Source organism: Pelodiscus sinensis, chromosome 3 (genome assembly GCF_049634645.1).
Source record: "Pelodiscus sinensis isolate JC-2024 chromosome 3, ASM4963464v1, whole genome shotgun sequence".
Taxonomy (NCBI): Eukaryota; Metazoa; Chordata; order Testudines; family Trionychidae; genus Pelodiscus; species Pelodiscus sinensis.
In genome coordinates, this window is record NC_134713.1 from 74064314 (window position 1) to 74082662 (window position 18349).

Genomic DNA, 18349 nt, shown 5'->3' on the forward strand with positions numbered 1-18349 from the left:
TCCCTGAAAAGAGTTACCATATTGGTTCTCAGTCTTCTCTATTCCAGACTAAACAAACCAAGTTCTTTCAATCTTTCAATCTTCCTCATAGGCCATGTTTTCTAGATCTTTAAACAGTTTTGATTTCCTTTGAACTTTTCTTTGAACTTTTTCCAGTTTGTCTACATCTTTCCTGAAATAAAGTGCCCGGGACTCCACACAATACTCCAATTGAAGCCTAATCAGCATGGAGTAAAGTAGAAGAATTACTTCTCGGGTGCGTCTAAACTGGCAAGATTTTGTGCAAAAACTTGCCAGCTGTCTACACTGGCCACTTGAATTTGCGCAAGAACACTGACTTTGTAATGTACAAAATCAGTGCTTCTTGCGCATACACTTTCATGCTCCCACTCGGGAAAAAGCCCTCTTGTGCAAGAATACTTGCGCAAGAGGGCCAGTGTAGACAAGGAAGAACTGTTTTGAGCAAAAAAGCCCCGATGGCTAAAATGGCTATCGCGGCTTTCTTGTGCAAAATCGCATCTAGACTGGCTCCAGATGCTTTTGCGCAAAAGCACTTTTTGCGCAAAAGCATCCGTGCCAATCTAGACGTGCTTTTGCGGAAATACTTTTAATGGAAAAACTTTTCCGTTAAAAGTATTTCCGCAAAATAATGCCAGCCTCCATCATACTATATGTATAGTTGGGGTTATTTTTTCCAATGTTCATTACTTTACACTTATCCACATTCAATTTCATTTGCCCAATCACTCAGTTTGGTGAGATCTTTTTGAAGTTCTTCACAGTCTGCTTCTGTCTTGACTATCCTAAACAATTTAGTATCATCCACAAACTTTACCACCGCACTGCTCACCCCTTTCTCCAGATCATTTATGAATAAGTTGAACAAGTTGGTCCCAGGACTGACCTTTGGGGGACACCATTCATTACCCTTCTCCATTCTGAAAATTTACCATTTATTCCTACTCTTTGTTTCCTGTCTTTTAACCAGTTCTCAGTCCAAGAAAGGACCTTCCCTCTTATCCCATGACAATGTAATTTACACAAGAGCCTTTGGTGAGGGACCTTGTCAAAGGCTTTCTGAAAATCTAAGTATACTATATCTACTGGATCCCCTTTATCTGCATGTTTGTTAACCCCTTCAAAGAACTCTAATAGATTGGTAAGACATGATTTCCCTTTACAGAAACCATGTTGACTTTTGTCCAACAAATTATGTTCTTCTACGTGCCTGACAATTTTATTCTTTACTATTGTTTCGCCTAATTTGCCCGGTACTGAAGTTAGACTTACCGGTCTGTAATGGCCAGGATCACCTCTAGAGCCCTTTTTAAATGTTGGTGTCACATTGGCTACCTTCTTGTCATTAGGTACGGAAGCTGATTTAAAGGCTTACACTTTAAGTATACTTAAAGTGTACTTTCTATATCATTATCTAAATCACCGAAGAAGATATTCAACAAAACTGAATCCAGAACCCTGTAGAACCACTCCCATTATGCCCTTGAAGCATGACTGTGAACACTGGGAATGGTTATCCAACCAGTTATGTATTCATCCACCTTATAGTAGCACCATCTAGCTTGTATTTTTCTAGTTTGTTTATCGGAAAGTCATGAAAGACAGTATCAAAAGCCTTACTAACATCAACATATCCACAAGGCTTATTCCCTTGTCAAAGAAAGCTATCAGGTTGATTTGACATGATTTGTTCTTGACAAATCCATGCTTACTGCTACTTATCACCTTATTATCTTTTAGATGTTTGCAAATTGATTGCTTAATCATTGGCTCCATTATCTTTCTATGTATCTTACTTAAAAACTACCTGATTACTAAATCAGACATGCAAATACAAAAGCACACTATCACTGAACATTGCTTGCCTTTTTATTTTTACCATTTAATTGTTCTTACATTTCAATGTAATACTTGAGCCTGTTTTTCACTTGTGAGACTTGTCTGACACTCACAACCTTCTGCTCGGGTCTGCCTGAGGCCTATAACAACAAGGTTGAGAAACACTGATGTAGGTTAGTACCCCCTGGAAGATGTTTCAGTAACCCCAGGGGTACACATATCTGTAGTTGAGAATCACTATGTTAAATGACTTACCCAAGTTTGCAGTTGAAGCTGGTGATAGATTGAAAACTTTGAACTTATATTGCCCAAATCCTATGTTAACGCTTTCTTTAACTACCAGACTGTCCTTCTTCTCCATCTTAAGTTTGCTTTTGGTTTTCATCCATAAGTTGTTATTATCTGATTTTGGAATAGAGGAGAACCTGCTGGCTTTCTCATTTGTCATTTTAAAAGGTGTTGGGGGATGGGACAGGAGCTTAGTGTCTGATAATAATTCTAAAAAAAAAAAAGAAAACAGAAAGAAAATAAAGACTGTGTAAATAATATGAACCTTAGTTTAAATTTATCCTTTTCCCTCTAGTATATAAAATATCAATAGTGAACTTAATGTTTTCTCAGTGTACAATAGAGATGTGCAGCCCTTCAAATACAGGCAGTCCCCGGGTTACGTACAAGATAGGGACGATAGGTTTGTTCTAAAGTTGAATTTTTATGTAAGTCGGAACTGGCTCCAGATTCAGCTGCTGCTGCTGAAACTGACCAGGGGCTGACTACACAAAGCTGGAGGCAGAATTGCTCTGCCCCCAGCTTCCTGGAATCAGCCACTGATCAGTTTCAACAGTGGCTGAATCTCGAGCCTGGGACAGAACAGCTGGGCTGCCAGGTAGGTCCCTGCAGGACCAATACAGCAGCACCCCAGCTGCTCTACCCCAGGGTCCACAACAAAAGCCTGGTCTGCTGGGGGGGGCGCACTAGCTGAGCCCCCCCCCCCCCAGCAGACCAGGGACACGGGGAGCAAAGCCGCAGCGGCAGCGGGGTGCCGCGCCTCTGAGGCTTTGCTCTGGCAAAGCCTCAGAGGCTCGGGACCCCGTTGCCACTGCGGCTTTGCTCCGGGTGTCCCTGGTCTGCTGGAGACGGTCCCCAGCAGACCAGGGGCACCCGGAGCAGCTTTTCTTGCCCTGGAGGTCAAGGTGGCAGGACCGCTGCGCTCTGGGTGGTCCCGCTGCCTGCGAGCTCCGGGGCGAGAATGCCCCATTCGTAAGTGCAGATCCGACGTAAGTCAGATTCGCGTAACTCAAGGACTGCCTGTAATCAGTATCTTATGAAAGGCAGCTCTTTTATGTATTTAGGCACTATCTCTTATCATTTTCAGAATATTTTTAATTACTGGGGGGGGGGAGGAGCAGATTAACAACATCAAAGAATTTTTCTGCAGGAACATGTGTGTGTTTAGCTATCGAGATAAACTAGACAAGCCAGAACAACTTATCAAAATAGCAGTTCATCCCAGTGGATAATATCAGTTACTCACAGTTGCAACTGCTCATAGAGAAACATATCTGATAAAGCAGATAGTGTTGTACAAACGAGATATTGTAATTGCACTGAAACATGTTTTCAGTTTCTGCATTCATCCAGTAGCGCATAGAGTAAAAGATGGTTGCCAGTGAAAGTTCAGATGAGCAAGAATGTGAGCAAACATTGAATGTGTTCTGGAGCATCATTTATATTGGCAAAATTCTCAACTAGAATCTCATAAAACTGCCAGGTATTAGATAGATTTATTGCATGTCATCTTTAAACGAGAGGGAGGATATCTGCTTCTCATAGCAGAGAGCTGCATTGTAAAAAATCAACTGCTGTACTAAGAAATCATCACTCAATCAAGTTAAAATGGATGATGAAGTTTCCTGTGGTTGATTCTTGTCTAGCAATATCTGCTTGTAAATGCTTTCACAGGTGAAGATACCATTTGGTTTTAAATACAGAATGACTAAAAGCATGCTCTGGTATCTGTTTGATAGCCCCCTAATCTCCAAAGTTGTTGGCAAAAGCTTCATGAAGTCCATCTGTAGCATATCCTGTCTCTTTCTGATAAACTCAAAAGGAAAGGAGGGCAGGGAGTGAGATAAAAATAAGACTCAGTTTACTGCCCCACCCCTCTCCCCACCACAAACACTTTGTTGGTCCAACTCCAGCCAGTGATATGGAAGATGGGCAGAGTCTATGGTCCCTGGTTGCTTCCTCACCTAGTCAAGACTCCATGCACCCACAGCTGCCTAACACTAGAACATTCCAGTTCCTCAGAGCAGGGGGATTAGAATTCTCCTTGGTCTTTGCAGGGCCAACACTAGAAGGCACTGGGAGCACATATGTAACAGCCAAGCACAGCAATAAAGAGTCTTTTATTTCACAAGAGAATCAGAAACGGCAACCTCTTTTGAAACAGTCTTCACTTACTGGGAAATTGACACTGTGGAGATCGATCTCCTCAGGGGTCAATTTAGTGGGTCTAGTAAAGATATGCTAAATCAACTACTGATAACACTTCTGTCAACTCTGGTACTCCACCAGGTTGCAAGGAGTAAGGAAAGTTGACAAAGTTTCTCCCATCAACATCCCATAGTGGGCACACAGTGGGATGTTCAACTAAGGTATGTTCAGATAACTTGAATTGTGTACTTTAGTTTGAATTTGACACTTACTGTAGGCCTGGCCATGGTAACCCATCTTTAATGTTATCACTTTACCTTATGATAAAAGCAATCAGTAATGCAACTCTATTATTGCTTTGTCAAGATTTGTATATTAGGAAGAGGTATATCTAGATTTTACTGTAATTCCATTTGATTTAACTATCATAATATACAGATAACAGAACTGAGTATGGCCACACTAGGGATATTAAAAACTGTGTAATACAGTAACAGTTTAACTGTTAAATATATTTTAAAAACTTTAAAAAACAATGAATGTTCCTGTAGCACCTTAGAGACCAACAAAAAATGTATTTAGTATTGTGCGCTTTCGTGGGCCCTACCCACTTCTTCAGATGAATGGGAAAAGAGGCACAGAGAGGTACAGAAATCCCAAAAGTTACCTGTCTGTGCCTCTTTACTCCACTCATCTGAAGAAGTGGGTTGTGCCCACGAAAGCTCATAATCTTTGCTTTTTTAAGTTACAGACTAACACAGCTACCCCTGTGAGACTGTTAAATATCTTGTCAGTTACACTGCTAACTGTTAGTTTCACAGGGGAATTTACTACAATTCGCTGCAGGCTCTGTATTAGAAGCTGGCAGGCTCAGTCCTGGCACATGCCGGATCCCAGCAACAAGCCCCACATCCAGGCTGCCCCCACTGTGGCTCTGCATTTTAAAAACTAGGAGCCAGCAGGCAGGCTGGCTCAGTCCCAGCTGTAAGTTTTTTAAAATGAAGAGCTACAGTGGGGCAGCCTAAGACTGGGGGCAACTGCTGGGACCTGGCACATGCCAGAACTGATTTAATCTGTCTACTGGCTCCAAATTTACTTGCAGAGCTATAGCAAAGGTGGGGCTGCGATTAACCCGTAATGTTAACTGATATGCATCTGCTTATTGGTTAACCAGTTACATTCTAACATCCCTAGGCCAAACAAGAGTCAGGGCAGCAGGCAATAGGAGCCTTTTTGGAAGCTTCTTCAAGGTTTTACGCGGAGTATTTTTTTTATTTTATTCATGTATTCATTCCTATATTCCATAAAGCACCATTTGTTTCTCACATATGTCTTTAGGCTGAATATTTTTCCTCTCTTTCTCTCATTTATTCTGATTCATTTATGTATAGAGAAACTTTACAATTCCTAATGGAGTTTTGAGTGGGAAGTGGAGTAGGGTTCTCAATACAAATTCATTTTCACACACTGAAATTCACATATTTGACTGTTGTATTTTTCCTGAAATGCATTTCTCTTGTGAACTAAAATTCATTTCTTCTGAGAGCACCATACTATTTGGGCCCTCACACAGTCATCTGCAACTGGAAGCATTATGCTTTGAGCAGTTGTAACATAGGTTCTCATAAAACATGTTTTTCAACTCCTTTTCTGAGGTCCTCCAGCAATAGTAAAATGGATGTGCATAGACATCTTACGTAACAAAAATATCTTGTAAGTATTATCTATCCTGAAATTGTAGGTATGCAAAAATCACACCAGAATTAAAACTGAAATCATCATACATGAAAGAAAACATGTAAGAGCTACATTTGACATGGAGTGTGCCTTACCCTGCAAGTAGCTACAGTGCATTGCCAACAAGCTGAAGTACAATTCAATACTGTTTTCATCCTGTGAGTGTGAACATGAAGTGAATACAAAGAATGTTTTGTGTCTGTAATATATTCATGAAGTCTCTCACTGTCTTATATATTCTCATTGAAAAGAACAAATCCATTACATTCATTGAAGATTTTATGGGTGAAAGATTTGGAAAGTAGCTTGAATGACTTCTGCAGCCACCTGAATGTCCCTTCTGATTCAGATGTAATAAACTTAAATTAAATGATTGGGCACAACTCAGATTAATAGAGAGTTATGGGAAGGGAGCTTTTTTCTCTAACCATATAACTCTGAGTCCTCTCTGTTTTGCATTGTGTGTCTAGATTACACAGTATGGATTGGACCAAGTTGTTATAAATATTATTGCAATTAGTTTCACTCAGAGCTAATTGCAGGATTGGTGGCTAGGATTGTGCTTCTCATTTTGATCCAAAAAAAGAGTCATGTGCATCTGTGTGTGTGTGTGTGTGTGTGTGTGTGTGTGTGTGTGTGTGTGAGAGAGAGAGAGAGAGAGAGAGAGAGAGATGATGGTGTTTTTCCTAACTATTCAAAGAAACTGATATGAAGTCTGATTCAATGTACTTAGTCCCAAATATGAATGTAATTTTACTGAAACTAAATCAAAATTGGAAAGACAAAGCGATGCCTTCAATTTTTTTTTATTATTCGTAATGTGCTGATTTTTATATGCCTGATTCCTAGAGTTCTCTCACACAGACACAAAACCTGCTCCTCCTCAGTTTTCTAAATAAAGCATTGGGTCTGCTGGTGTCAGACAAAGACACTGCACACTATTTAGCTTCTTTGTTCTTCACAGCAACTTTATTGGGTCTTTTATTTCTCAAATGAGAAGAAGAAGGGTCTGAGATGAACTTCCAAGTGGTATGGATTGCCACTCTCTGGCAAAATGCAATGGATATATTGTTTCTAAAGGATGCATGACAAAATATGTATCAAAGATGTTTCCAGGTATGCTAAAAGTAACAAAAAGTTCAGCAAAAGTGCAAACTTTGAATTTCTGCAAAGAAAAAAAAAAACCACCTTCAAAGCAGTGAGCAAACAACAAAGCAGAGGGCTTTTTCCCCAATGGTGAGAATATCTATACCAGTCTAATGTTTTAAGCTCCTTATCTTACACACATAGTAAATCTCTTCTGAGGCATCTCTCCTCATCTCATACAATCTAAGATGTGCCAAAGCTTATAGGATGCACCTGAGAATCTGTCCTGATCTATTTTCAGGTAAATACAAAATGCCAGCTCCTTGTTTTGTCCACCAGTCTGCTCTTTTGTTTTGATTGAAAAGACATTTATTTAGACTCAGTTTCCTAGAAATCACATTTATTTTTGGTTAAAGTTGCCAAGGAGTTAGTCTGCAAACCATCACATTATGCCAGTCACATCTTATTACCTTCCATTAGATGTGATTGATACAGCTGGATGTTAGGGGTGTGTGTGTCCTCCAGGATTTCTGCTCCCTGTATTGCCTGCTTGTGAGTTATTTTTGTTGTTGTTTTTTGGAGCGGTAATAAATACAAATAAACAAGTTAAAAAAATTCCTATCCCTGCCTACCCAAAGGTGATTTCCTCATAACCCATCACATACCTTTTTCCACTGATTCACTGTGCTGACATATCAAAACAAGATGCATTGCTCTCACTAATGACATGTCAGGGCCAGTGAATCAATACTTCTGCTTTTATAACAACTCAATCAGATACCAAATTTGAGGATACTCACCTGTTGTTTTGGAGATGTCAATTAGATATATGTAATTGTCCCTGCAGGGTCATAATAAAAGAGTTGGCATTAGCCTTACCATGCACTCTCAAGTTTTGAGGTAAAAAAAATATATATTATTCAAGATGGATCTGTTAATGCTTAGTACTCGTTGAGTAAATGCAATTTTATGCACTTTCTGGGATAACTTCCAATAGAAAGATCCTTCTATTGCCTGTTCTTTCCTACTTCCATTTTAGCAGAAACAGAGGAGGCTCATGCTTGGAAGAGCTATTAAGGCATCAATCAGCATTTTCTTCATCCTGCCAAAACAGCCAATGACATGAGATTTAGGCATTACTCTATTTGTGATTTAATAGCTGTGCCCATATGTTTAAGATAACCTTTGTTTGTAAGTGGCTATCTCCAACAGGATCTTGTAATATGGTAGATTTCAAAACCTCCATAACTTTTATTTTTCACAGGCCATACTTTTGAACAGAGAGCTTTTTGGAGACTAGATACAAGTAAAATGTGAAACTTAAAGTTTCAGTCATTTTTACCTAATTCTGGAAACAAAGTACTATGATGTACCTTTATACAGTGGGAAAAAATTGTGAATGTATTTTATCCTTTCAATGGCTGGATGGATTTGCCTCCAACTTTCCATAAAAAGAAGCAAAAGGGGAAAATATCCACTTCTTGTTAGAGAATAATCACTGACAATTTCAGCATTAGAAGTAAGTTTCCGGTGTGTTGTGAAGTGAATTGGAAATCAAAATGGAAATTAATTGGCAGCCAGAAGTATAGAGATTGCTGCTCTACCGTTTGCATCTCACTGTGTCTCATTTTCATTTTGCTTCTTCCCTGAAGTTTCTACATATAATTCCTGATCCTTGATACATCCCCTTATGGGTCCTGGTGATACAAAGCTGGCAGGTTAATGCCAATGTAGATAATCATTCTTGATGTATATCTGAGTAGGTTAGAGAATCATGCTGAAAGATTAAAATTCATTTCACTTATGACTTTTGACAGGCATTTCTTACCATGATTTTCTGTCAGTCATTTTAGCCTCAGTTGAACTCAAACTCCGCCTCTCCACTTAGAAGATAATGAAAGAGAAAAGCACATAATTCATGGGGCCAAGTAGCATTTTACATAATAAATAAAAATAAACAATAACAAATAATCTCCACCTGTCAGAAATACACGTTACACTGACCTAAGCACCTGTGTGTTAGCAGGAGGGCGTCACCCACATACAAACCTACTACGTCTTGCAAAGATGGAGTTATGCTGACAGGAGCCCTATCTCCCATCCTCAGTGCCTCTCCAGCAGATGTACTACAGCAGGGCAGGTGCATTGGTGGAGGTGCACCACTGTAGCACTGCGTACAGATGTGGTCACCTGATCTCAAAAGAGATACATACAGATGTGGTCACCTGATCTCAAAAAAATATATTGGCATTAGAAAAAGTTCAGAAAAGAGCAACAAAAATTATTAGGGGTTTGGAACGGGTCCCATATGAAGAGAGATTAAAAAGACTGGGACTTTTTATCTTAGTAAAGAAGACTCCCAGGGGGGATATGATAGAGGTCTATAAAATCATGACTGGTGGGGAAAAAAGTGAGTAAGGAAAAGTTATTTACTTATTCCCACAATATAAGAACTAGTGGTCACCAAATGAAATTAATAGGCAACAGGTTTAAAACAAACAAAAGGAAGTTTTTCTTCACTCAGTGCACAGTCAACCTCTGGAACGCCTTGCCAGAGGATGTGGTGAAGGCTAGGACTTTGACAAGGTTCAAAAAAGAGCTAAAGGTTAGGTCCATCAGTGGCTATTAGCCAGGAATGGTGTCCCTAGCCTCTGTTTGTCTGGAAATGGATGACAGAAGAAGGATCAAGTGAGGATTACCTGTTGTGTTCCCTCCCTTTGGGGCATCAGGTATTAGCCACTGTTGGCAGACAGGATACTAGGCTAGATGGACCATTGGTCTGACCCAGTATGGCCATTCTTATGTTCTAGTGTAGGCTACCCCTTACACTCTTCTTCAGGATTGAGAGCCTCTGTCCTGATGGGTCTTCACCATGGCCCCAAAAGACATTTAATCCAAATCTCATACACTCCAGAAAATGAAATATACTCTAAAAAGCTTGAATTGATCATCTATAGGTCAAACAGAGATTGTTGGAGATGCAGGCCACTCCTTGGAGGAGGAACCCTGGCTTTTCTGTGAAGAGGAGCTACCCAGATGCACAGAGCATCTCTGGATTCCCATCCCCCCAAGGATCCTCAAAAAACAGAGGATTTAGGATTAGGAAGGAGAGGAGGAGTAATGTTAGAGAAAGATGGGGTTGGGATTATCTCTGTAGAAAAGGACATCATAGGTCAGATAAGCTTTGCCATAAGCATCCACAATTATGTGTATCTGTCCAAAACCACATTTCCAGGTTCAGCTAATTACTAACTCTTATAGTGGTTCATTCTCATTCTTCAACTTTGAATATCTACTTTGGTTTCTTGACATGTCTCTAGGGCTGTGTCTACACTGGCACGATCTTGCGCAAAAGCGGTCGCTCTTGCACAAAAACTTGCTGCTTGTCTACACTGGCCATGTGTTCTTGCGCAAGTAAATTGATGTTCTAGTGTATGAAATCAGTGCTTCTTGAACCAGAACTCTGATGCTCCCACTCAGGAATAAGCCCTTTTGTGCAACTGTTCTTGCACAAGAGGCCAGTGTAGACAGGCAATATGAATTTCTTGAGCAAGAAAGCTCTATGGTTAAAATGGTCATCAGAGCTTTCTTGCGCAAAAGAGCATCTACACTGGCAAGGATGATCTTGCACAAAAGCACAGCTCTTGTGCAAAAGCACATGCCAGTGTAGACACACTCTTGCGCAACTACTTTAATGCAAGAACTCTTGCGCAACTACTTTAATGCAAGAACTCTTGCGCTAAAGAGTTTTTGCACAAGATCATGCCAGTGTAGATGTAACCTTAGCAGTTTGAAGCCTTCCATTTATCAACAGGTGCTTAAAGATATAATAACAGTTTCTCACTGTCTGAAGATGACCTCCTTGGGAGATAACCTATTTGAGCTGAGGGTCAAGCGAGAACAAGGAAAATCATTAAACAAATAATGTATTTTCTTAGTCTCTTAAGATTTGACTAAACTTGAATGGAGTATCATTTGCTAAATATTTTAAAGAGAAATGATCATTTGAGTGCATGGTGGAACTTAAATTACCCTGAAAGAAAGATAAATTAACATGTTTGTCCATGCACATGATTGTTATAGCATCTACGTCCCCCAAACACCATCTATTCAGTATTTCCACACAGACAATTCTTTGCCCTGCCACTGCACTTTAATTTAACATGTACTTTCAGAGGAAGGTCCAGGTGGTTGTTTCTGTACTTAGGAGAGGGAAGTTATAACAGTTGGGAAAGTGCTGTAAATATATAGAAAATCTGGCATTGCTTCAGTTATACTGAATCAAAAGACAAGCTGTACATTTAAAATAATCAACAAAGATTTTCAAGATATCTGATCAGAGACTGATGCCTCAGCATGTAGGTCATTAATTTTTCTCTTGCTTGTAGTTTTCCAATAAGCCCATCACCGCTGCTGTCACACTGTGGAAATGTCTCAGGGTATGTCTACACTACCCTCCTAGTTCGAACGAGTGGAACGAGGTGTACCGGTAGTTCGGAATAGGAAGCCTAGTACGAACTACCTAGTTCGAGCCCCGTGTAGCCGCGCTGCACGGGGTTCAAACCAGCGGGGTTTTAAAAATGGCGGCTCCCCACTTATGCAAATGAAGCCCGGGAAATTCAAATCCCAGGCTTCATTTGCAAATGCGGTATGCCTACATTACCCCGCTAGTTCGAACTAGCGGGGTAGTGTAGACATACCCTCAGTGCTTCCAACTGAGTAGCTATATTCACTATATTCTAGTAGAATGAATAGTAAGTTCAACTGATCTAACTATACAATAGATTCCAGAAATACATCCTCTGTCTCCCGAGCCACATGGTGGTGCAAGGTAATCTTAAAGTTCTCCTTATTACCCTTTTTGGGATTCTTAAGCTATGGGATTTACAAAATCTACTGGAAGAGTCCATACATTTTCTACTTTAACACAAAAATTAAAAGGAAATGGAAATTCCATTTAAAAGTCTTTCAAACAACACTTAGATTGAGAAGTCAAGTAACCATTATAATATAGTATGAGCTGAATTTCTTTCACAGCATTTCATAAACCAACTCAAGTGATACCTGAAATATTTTGTCCATTCTACCAAACACACACAAAACAAAAACAAAACAAAAGCAGACATAAAACCATGTAGAAGTGTTAGTATTTTATTCATGCTCCCTGCTCTGTGTGTTTGTCTGTCGAAGTTTCAATCCCTACTTCCAAGTCATAAGAAAAGAAGAGGAACAGAGGAAAAAAAGGATGAGAAACAAAAACCGAAAAACCTCAAATTGGAAAATTCAGATGAAGTTGTTTTGAGGTGGTAGGGTAGGAGAGTTATCAATAAATCTGAAATTGTTGTATTTGTGCATGAAAAAAAGAAAATTAATGAAATATCTTATATGTTATTTCAAAATAATGCGTGTACACACAAAATGCATTTCAAAATAGTGTTTTGCTATTTCGAAATAGCACATCTACACTGAGTGGATGCTGAATCGCATTTAAGGCCGGCTACAATCAGGTCCAGCAGGGCATCATTTACAGGTGAGGATTTACTCTGTGTGGCTGCTGCCTGAGGCTATCTGAGGCCTTTGGTTAAAGGGACCTCCCCCCCCCCCCGGACAGCTGGTTTTCAGCTTTCCCTACTTGCTTGCCTACCTTGATGAGGGACAGCAAAGCATTTTGTCTCTGCGTGCTCTGGTTGCCTTCACTCAGGACACCACAGCACTCTGCACCATGGAGCCAGAGCTGCCCCGGGCACTCTGATGCCTCTCGTGGACATGTTGCTGTGAGCCTGGCTGCACTTTCTGTAGGCTGCCATCTGGGAGGTCCATCGGGGGGCTGTCAGTATCCAGGAGGCACTGCAGGAGAGCTTCCACCTTGAGGAGCACTAAGAGCCTCCCTGGTTTGCCCCACTGGGGGCTTGTGCCTCATTCCTCCCTCATGTCCTTCCACTTACCCCTCCCTAACCCCCCTTCCTGATGTCAAATAAAATACAAGTATTTTCATGAACACAAACTCTCTTTATTTAACAAAACTGGGGGGAAGGAATGAAACTCTGGTGAGACTGGGGAAAGGAGGCGGGAGAGGGGAGAAGAGAGGGTGGAAGAGGGGAGGGGGAAACCTGGGAGGAGGGAGCTGGAAAGGGGAAGGAAGGAGAAGAAGGGGGATGGGAAGCTCAGGGCTCAGGGTTGGGGGTCTCGCTGGACCAACTTGATTTTCATCCACACCTGTTCCTGGGTGTGGATATTGGCCTTTGCTGACCATGCTACCAGCTATCCCGCCATAGACAGCCACATTCTTCCATCTAGTGTGGAGATCATGGATGTTGGAGGATTCCCCCCAAACCTCAATGAGGTCTATGATCTCCACAATGGACCAGGAAGGTGACTGCCTTTTCTGGGCCCTGTCAGGCTCCTGGGAGCTGGTAGACTGCTCATGGGGAGCGATGGAGGGCTCCCACCAGTGGCTTGCTGGCTCATGTTTTGGGGTTACTGGATCGGGGCAGTGACTGCTAGCTCTGGGCTGGAGGACTTGGAACTGGTGAAGGCACAGTGGCCAGAATCAACCCCTTTAAGGGCTCCAGGGAGGAGGGAGGGAGTGGAGTGTTCTTGATTGAGGCTGGAGTGGCCACGAGGGCATCCTGGGAAGGCTGGAGGCCCCCTATTTCGATATAAGTGTCTACACAGCACTTATTTCGAAATAGCTATTTCGAATTTGGCATTATTTCTCGTAGAATGAGGTTTACCAAATTCTAAAAATAAGTACTCCACTATTTCGAATTAATTTCAAAATAGCAGTTTGGCCGTGTAGATGCTAGGAAAGTTATTTCGAAATAACGGCGTTATTTTGAAATAACTTTTCTTTGTAGACATACCGTGTGTGTGTGTGTGTGTGTGTGTGAGAGAGAGAGAGGGAGAAAGAGAGAGAGAGAGAGAGAGAGAGAGATGATTAATGCTTTTCAACCATCTCGTGTCAGCACTCTTTTATTCTGTCCCTGTAAAGGCTAGAAATCCAGAGGATGTAAATTTTGGAAAGTCCTGGGTGCACATCTCCTGAAGTTTGGTTTCAGAGAGAAAAAGAACTTGAGGAAATGGAGAATTATTACAAATCTCCAGGGATCGAAGACCTAATGTTTTGATTTTCCCCTCTGATTCTGATTCCTCTCTGATTCTCATGTGGGAATATCTCTCATCCCCTGTGGAAACATTTGTATCCTTAAAATTTTCTGTATCCAAATTCTAATCTGGGTTGATGACACCAGGACTCAGATGTTTTTATCTCTGAGCTCACTGGCCATATATTTTCTAGTATGCCAATTTCAGTAACAGTAAATAAGGGATATGGTAGATGACCAGCTTGGATTAACAGTGAAATCCTTGGTGAGCTTAACCACAAAAAGGAAGTCTTCCTTGGACAGATGACTAGGGAAGAGTATAAATATATTGCTTGAGCATGCAGAGGTGTTATCAGGAAGACCAAAGAGCAATTGGAATTGAGCTAATTAGAGATGTGAAGGGTTACAAGAGAGGATTCTACAGGCATGTTAGCCATAGAAGAATGATCAGAGAGGCGTGGAACCCTTACTGGATGAGGGAGGTAACTTGGGGTATGTCTACACTACCCTCCTAGTTCGAACTAGGAGGGTAATGTATGCATACCGCACTTGCTAATGAAGCCCGGGATTTGAATTTCCCGGGCTTCATTAGCATAAGCGGGGAGCCGCCATTTTTAAATCCCCGCTGCTTCGAACCCCGTGTAGCGCGGCTACACGGGGCTCGAACTAGGTAGTTCGGACTAGGGTGCCTATTCCGAACTACCGGTACTCCTCGTTTCACGAGGAGTAACGGTAGTTCGGAATAGGACCCTAGTCCGAACTACCTAGTTCGAGCCCCGTGTAGCCGCGCTACACGGGGTTCGAAGCAGCGGGGATTTAAAAATGGCGGCTCCCCGCTTATGCTAATGAAGCCCGGGAAATTCAAATCCCGGGCTTCATTAGCAAGTGCGGTATGCATACATTACCCCGCTAGTTCGAACTAGCGGGGTAGTGTAGACATACCCCTGGTGACAGATAATATGGGAAAAGCTGAAGTATTCAATGGTTGTTTTTGTCCTCTATCTTGACAGACAAGGTCAACTCCCTGACTACTGCATTAGGCAACACAGTATGGGAGGGAGGTGGGCTGTCTTTGATGGAGAAAGAAGAGGTTAAGAACTATTTAGAAAATTTGGACATACACAAATCCATTGGTCTGGATTTAATGCATCAGAGAGTGCTGAAGGAATTGGCTGATATGATTGCAGAGCTATTGACCATTATCTTTGAAAACATATGGTGATCGGGGGAGGTCCCGGATGATTGGAAAAAGGCAAAGATAGTGCCCATCTTTAAAAAAGGGAAGAAGGACAATCCAGGGAACTACAGACTGGTCAGACTCACCTAAGTCCCCAGAAAAATCATGGAGGGGATCCTCAAGGAATCCATTTTGAATCACTTGGAAGAGAGGAAAGTGATCAGGAATAGTCAACTTAGATTCACCAAGGGCAGGTCATGCCTTACCAACCTGATTGCCTTCCAGTGCAAGATAACTGGCTCTGTGGACATGGGAAAGTCAGTGGATGTGAAATACCTTAACATTAGCAAAGCTTTTGATACAGTCTCCCACAATATTCTTGCCAGCAAGATTGGATAAATGGATTGTGAGGTAGATAGAAAGCTAGCTAGATTGTCAGGTTCAATGGGTAGTGATCAGCAGCTCAATGTCTGGCTGGTGGTCAGTTTCAATCAGAGTGCCCCAAGGATTGATTCTAGGGCCGGTTTTGTTCAATATCTTTATTAATGACCTGGATGAGGGGATGGATTGCACCTCCCAAGCTTCTATTTGGCTTCCCAGAGAAAGATTAGGCTCATAGTCTGTACATGATCTATTGCATCCTCTTCTGAGCAACTTTTCACCTGTTCCTCCAGGCACCGCATGCTTAGCAGGGCCGGGCTGTCTGGGCCCAATATTGCCTTTAATCTTTCAGGTTGAGTTGGATTTGTATACCCCATTACAACATCCATGATACCAAAATAATTCTGTTACAGTCCTCAAAACTGACATAACTGTGTGAATGCTGAAAGAGACTGAACCAAGATGAGCTGGGGTGGATGAGAGTACCGCGGGGCCCAGGGCAGTGCCGCTGGGCCCTGGGCAGCGAAATTTTGCGGGGCCCCCCCTTTGACATGGCGCATGTGCCGTGGTGCCATGGCGCATGCATGGGGCCTCAGGAAGCGCGGGGCCCAGGGCAGCCACCCCGCTCGCCCTGCCCTAAATCCACCACTGAAGATGAGCCAGACAAATAGGATGAACCTGGGATAGGATTGCTTCTCAATAAGCCCTACAGAAAAGATGTAAAACTAAGACATTTGGAGTATGCTCTGTTTTTCTAAAACTAACTCAGTGCTTAAGGTTTGAAAAATAGAAGACAATGTTATTGGAAACAAATTGACTATAGCCCGTTTTTGTTAAAACATAGTGAGTTTACATGGATGAAGAAAAAAATACACTTAATGGAATTCCCATTTAAAAAGTACTAAAAAAAATCAACTGAAACATTTTAACAATCCCTTTTCTAATAAATCTGAAATAAAAATGAATTTAAAGACAATAACATTAAAAAAATATAATCATTTAAATAAAGCATGTACATTTTCTCTATATTCCTCCCTCCCTCCCAAAAAAACCTCTTAATTGATTTAAGAACTTGAACAAAACCAGATAAATCTGCTAGTTATATCATATTTCAGTTGCACACTCTAATATTTCCACATACAGGAATAGGGTTATGTGAAAACCCTATTGTGTAAGTCTCTGGCTATTCTCACAATACCACATTAGTGCAATATTTCATCAGTACCCATCTTTTGCTAACATTTAACAAAAACCCCGCTGTATTAATAACTTTCCTTGCAAAATCCTGCCAAAAGCTCTTATCCCAGGATAGCATTAATTTGTGCCACACTAAACTGAATTTGAAAGTTTTGTGGATAATTTGCTGATTAAATATCTTCAGAAGCAAAGCGTGATGGGAAATACATCAAATAATTCATTGTGACCAAAAAGTTTAAATATACCCTTTTGCTACAACAGCCCCAACATATTTTAATTTCAGAATTGCTGAGGACTGGCATCTTTTACAATAGCTATGCTTTCCCCTTTAGCTGATGTTTTTTAAAAGATTGCAGTAATTCATTATATTCTGACATTCTGTTGCAGCAGACAATGTATGCCCATCTTCCTTTCATTGCCTGTAACTCTTTCCCTTCTATTTACCCTCACTCCTTAGGTTCTAAGATGTCAGGGACAGAGATAAATCCAGTCCTTAAGACGGAACAGTGTCTTTTTCCATGGGGGCTCCAAATTTACTAGACTTTTTGCAATATAATAATGGATAATAATTATGACCAGATTATGCCCATTGCTCCTGCCTGGTGGTACAAGAAACAAGATGCCTTGCATATCCTACACAGGGGCTGGGAACATGGGAGTCCTGCAACTCAAGAGCAACTCAAGAGCAACTTAAGAGCCCTGATATCGGGTGTAGGGAGCCTGGCCCGATGATTCTGTAAAGTGAGTGAACTTACCTTCTCTGAAAAGGCAAAAGGGAGAATGGGTACCTGGCCCTTCCCCACATCATACATGTTAAAGAGAGTGAAACAGCTTTTCCTCAGGCGTAGCCTACAGCTCCGAGGGCTGTTGATCTATGTTATGCAATTTTGGCTATGTGAACACTGCAGTTGAAGTTAACGTACTTAAATCAACTTACCGCAGTAACTTCACTGCAGAAAGTTGACAGATGTTGCTTTCCCATTGTCACCCCTTATTCTCATTCTGGAAGAATTCCGAAGTCGACTGGAGAGTTCCCAGCTGTCAATAGAAGTGATAAATCAACCCCTCCTGGATCAATCGCTGCCCATCAATCTGGGGGGTAGTAAAAACATGCCCTAAGACAGTGAACTTGATTCTTTTGTTGCTGACATAACTGTAAACCAGTAACTCAAGCTATATCAATATTAGCAAAATTTCCAAACTAAGCCACACTTTACATCAATGTACCAGTGTAATTAAATTCATGAAGATATACCAATGAAAATCTCTGTACCGTAAAGACGGCCCCAAGTAAAGCCAACAAGTTACATTGGCAGAAAACCAGCTCAAGTACAGAATCATTGTGTGTCACTGAGGCAGAATAGTTTCCTGAGCT

At 41.3% G+C, this 18349-nt stretch overlaps 1 long non-coding RNA gene across 1 annotated transcript; it reads right to left on the reverse strand.

The window, feature by feature from the left end:
• Positions 1–663: 663 nt before the first annotated feature.
• LOC142827614 (uncharacterized) lies at positions 664–18060 on the reverse strand. The gene is made up of 3 exons (XR_012902309.1): positions 17912–18060; positions 2113–2355; positions 664–1997 (listed from the first exon to the last, which is right to left on the reverse strand). It is a non-coding gene; the product is annotated as an uncharacterized LOC142827614 (long non-coding RNA).
• Between the last annotated feature and the right edge of the window lie 289 nt (positions 18061–18349).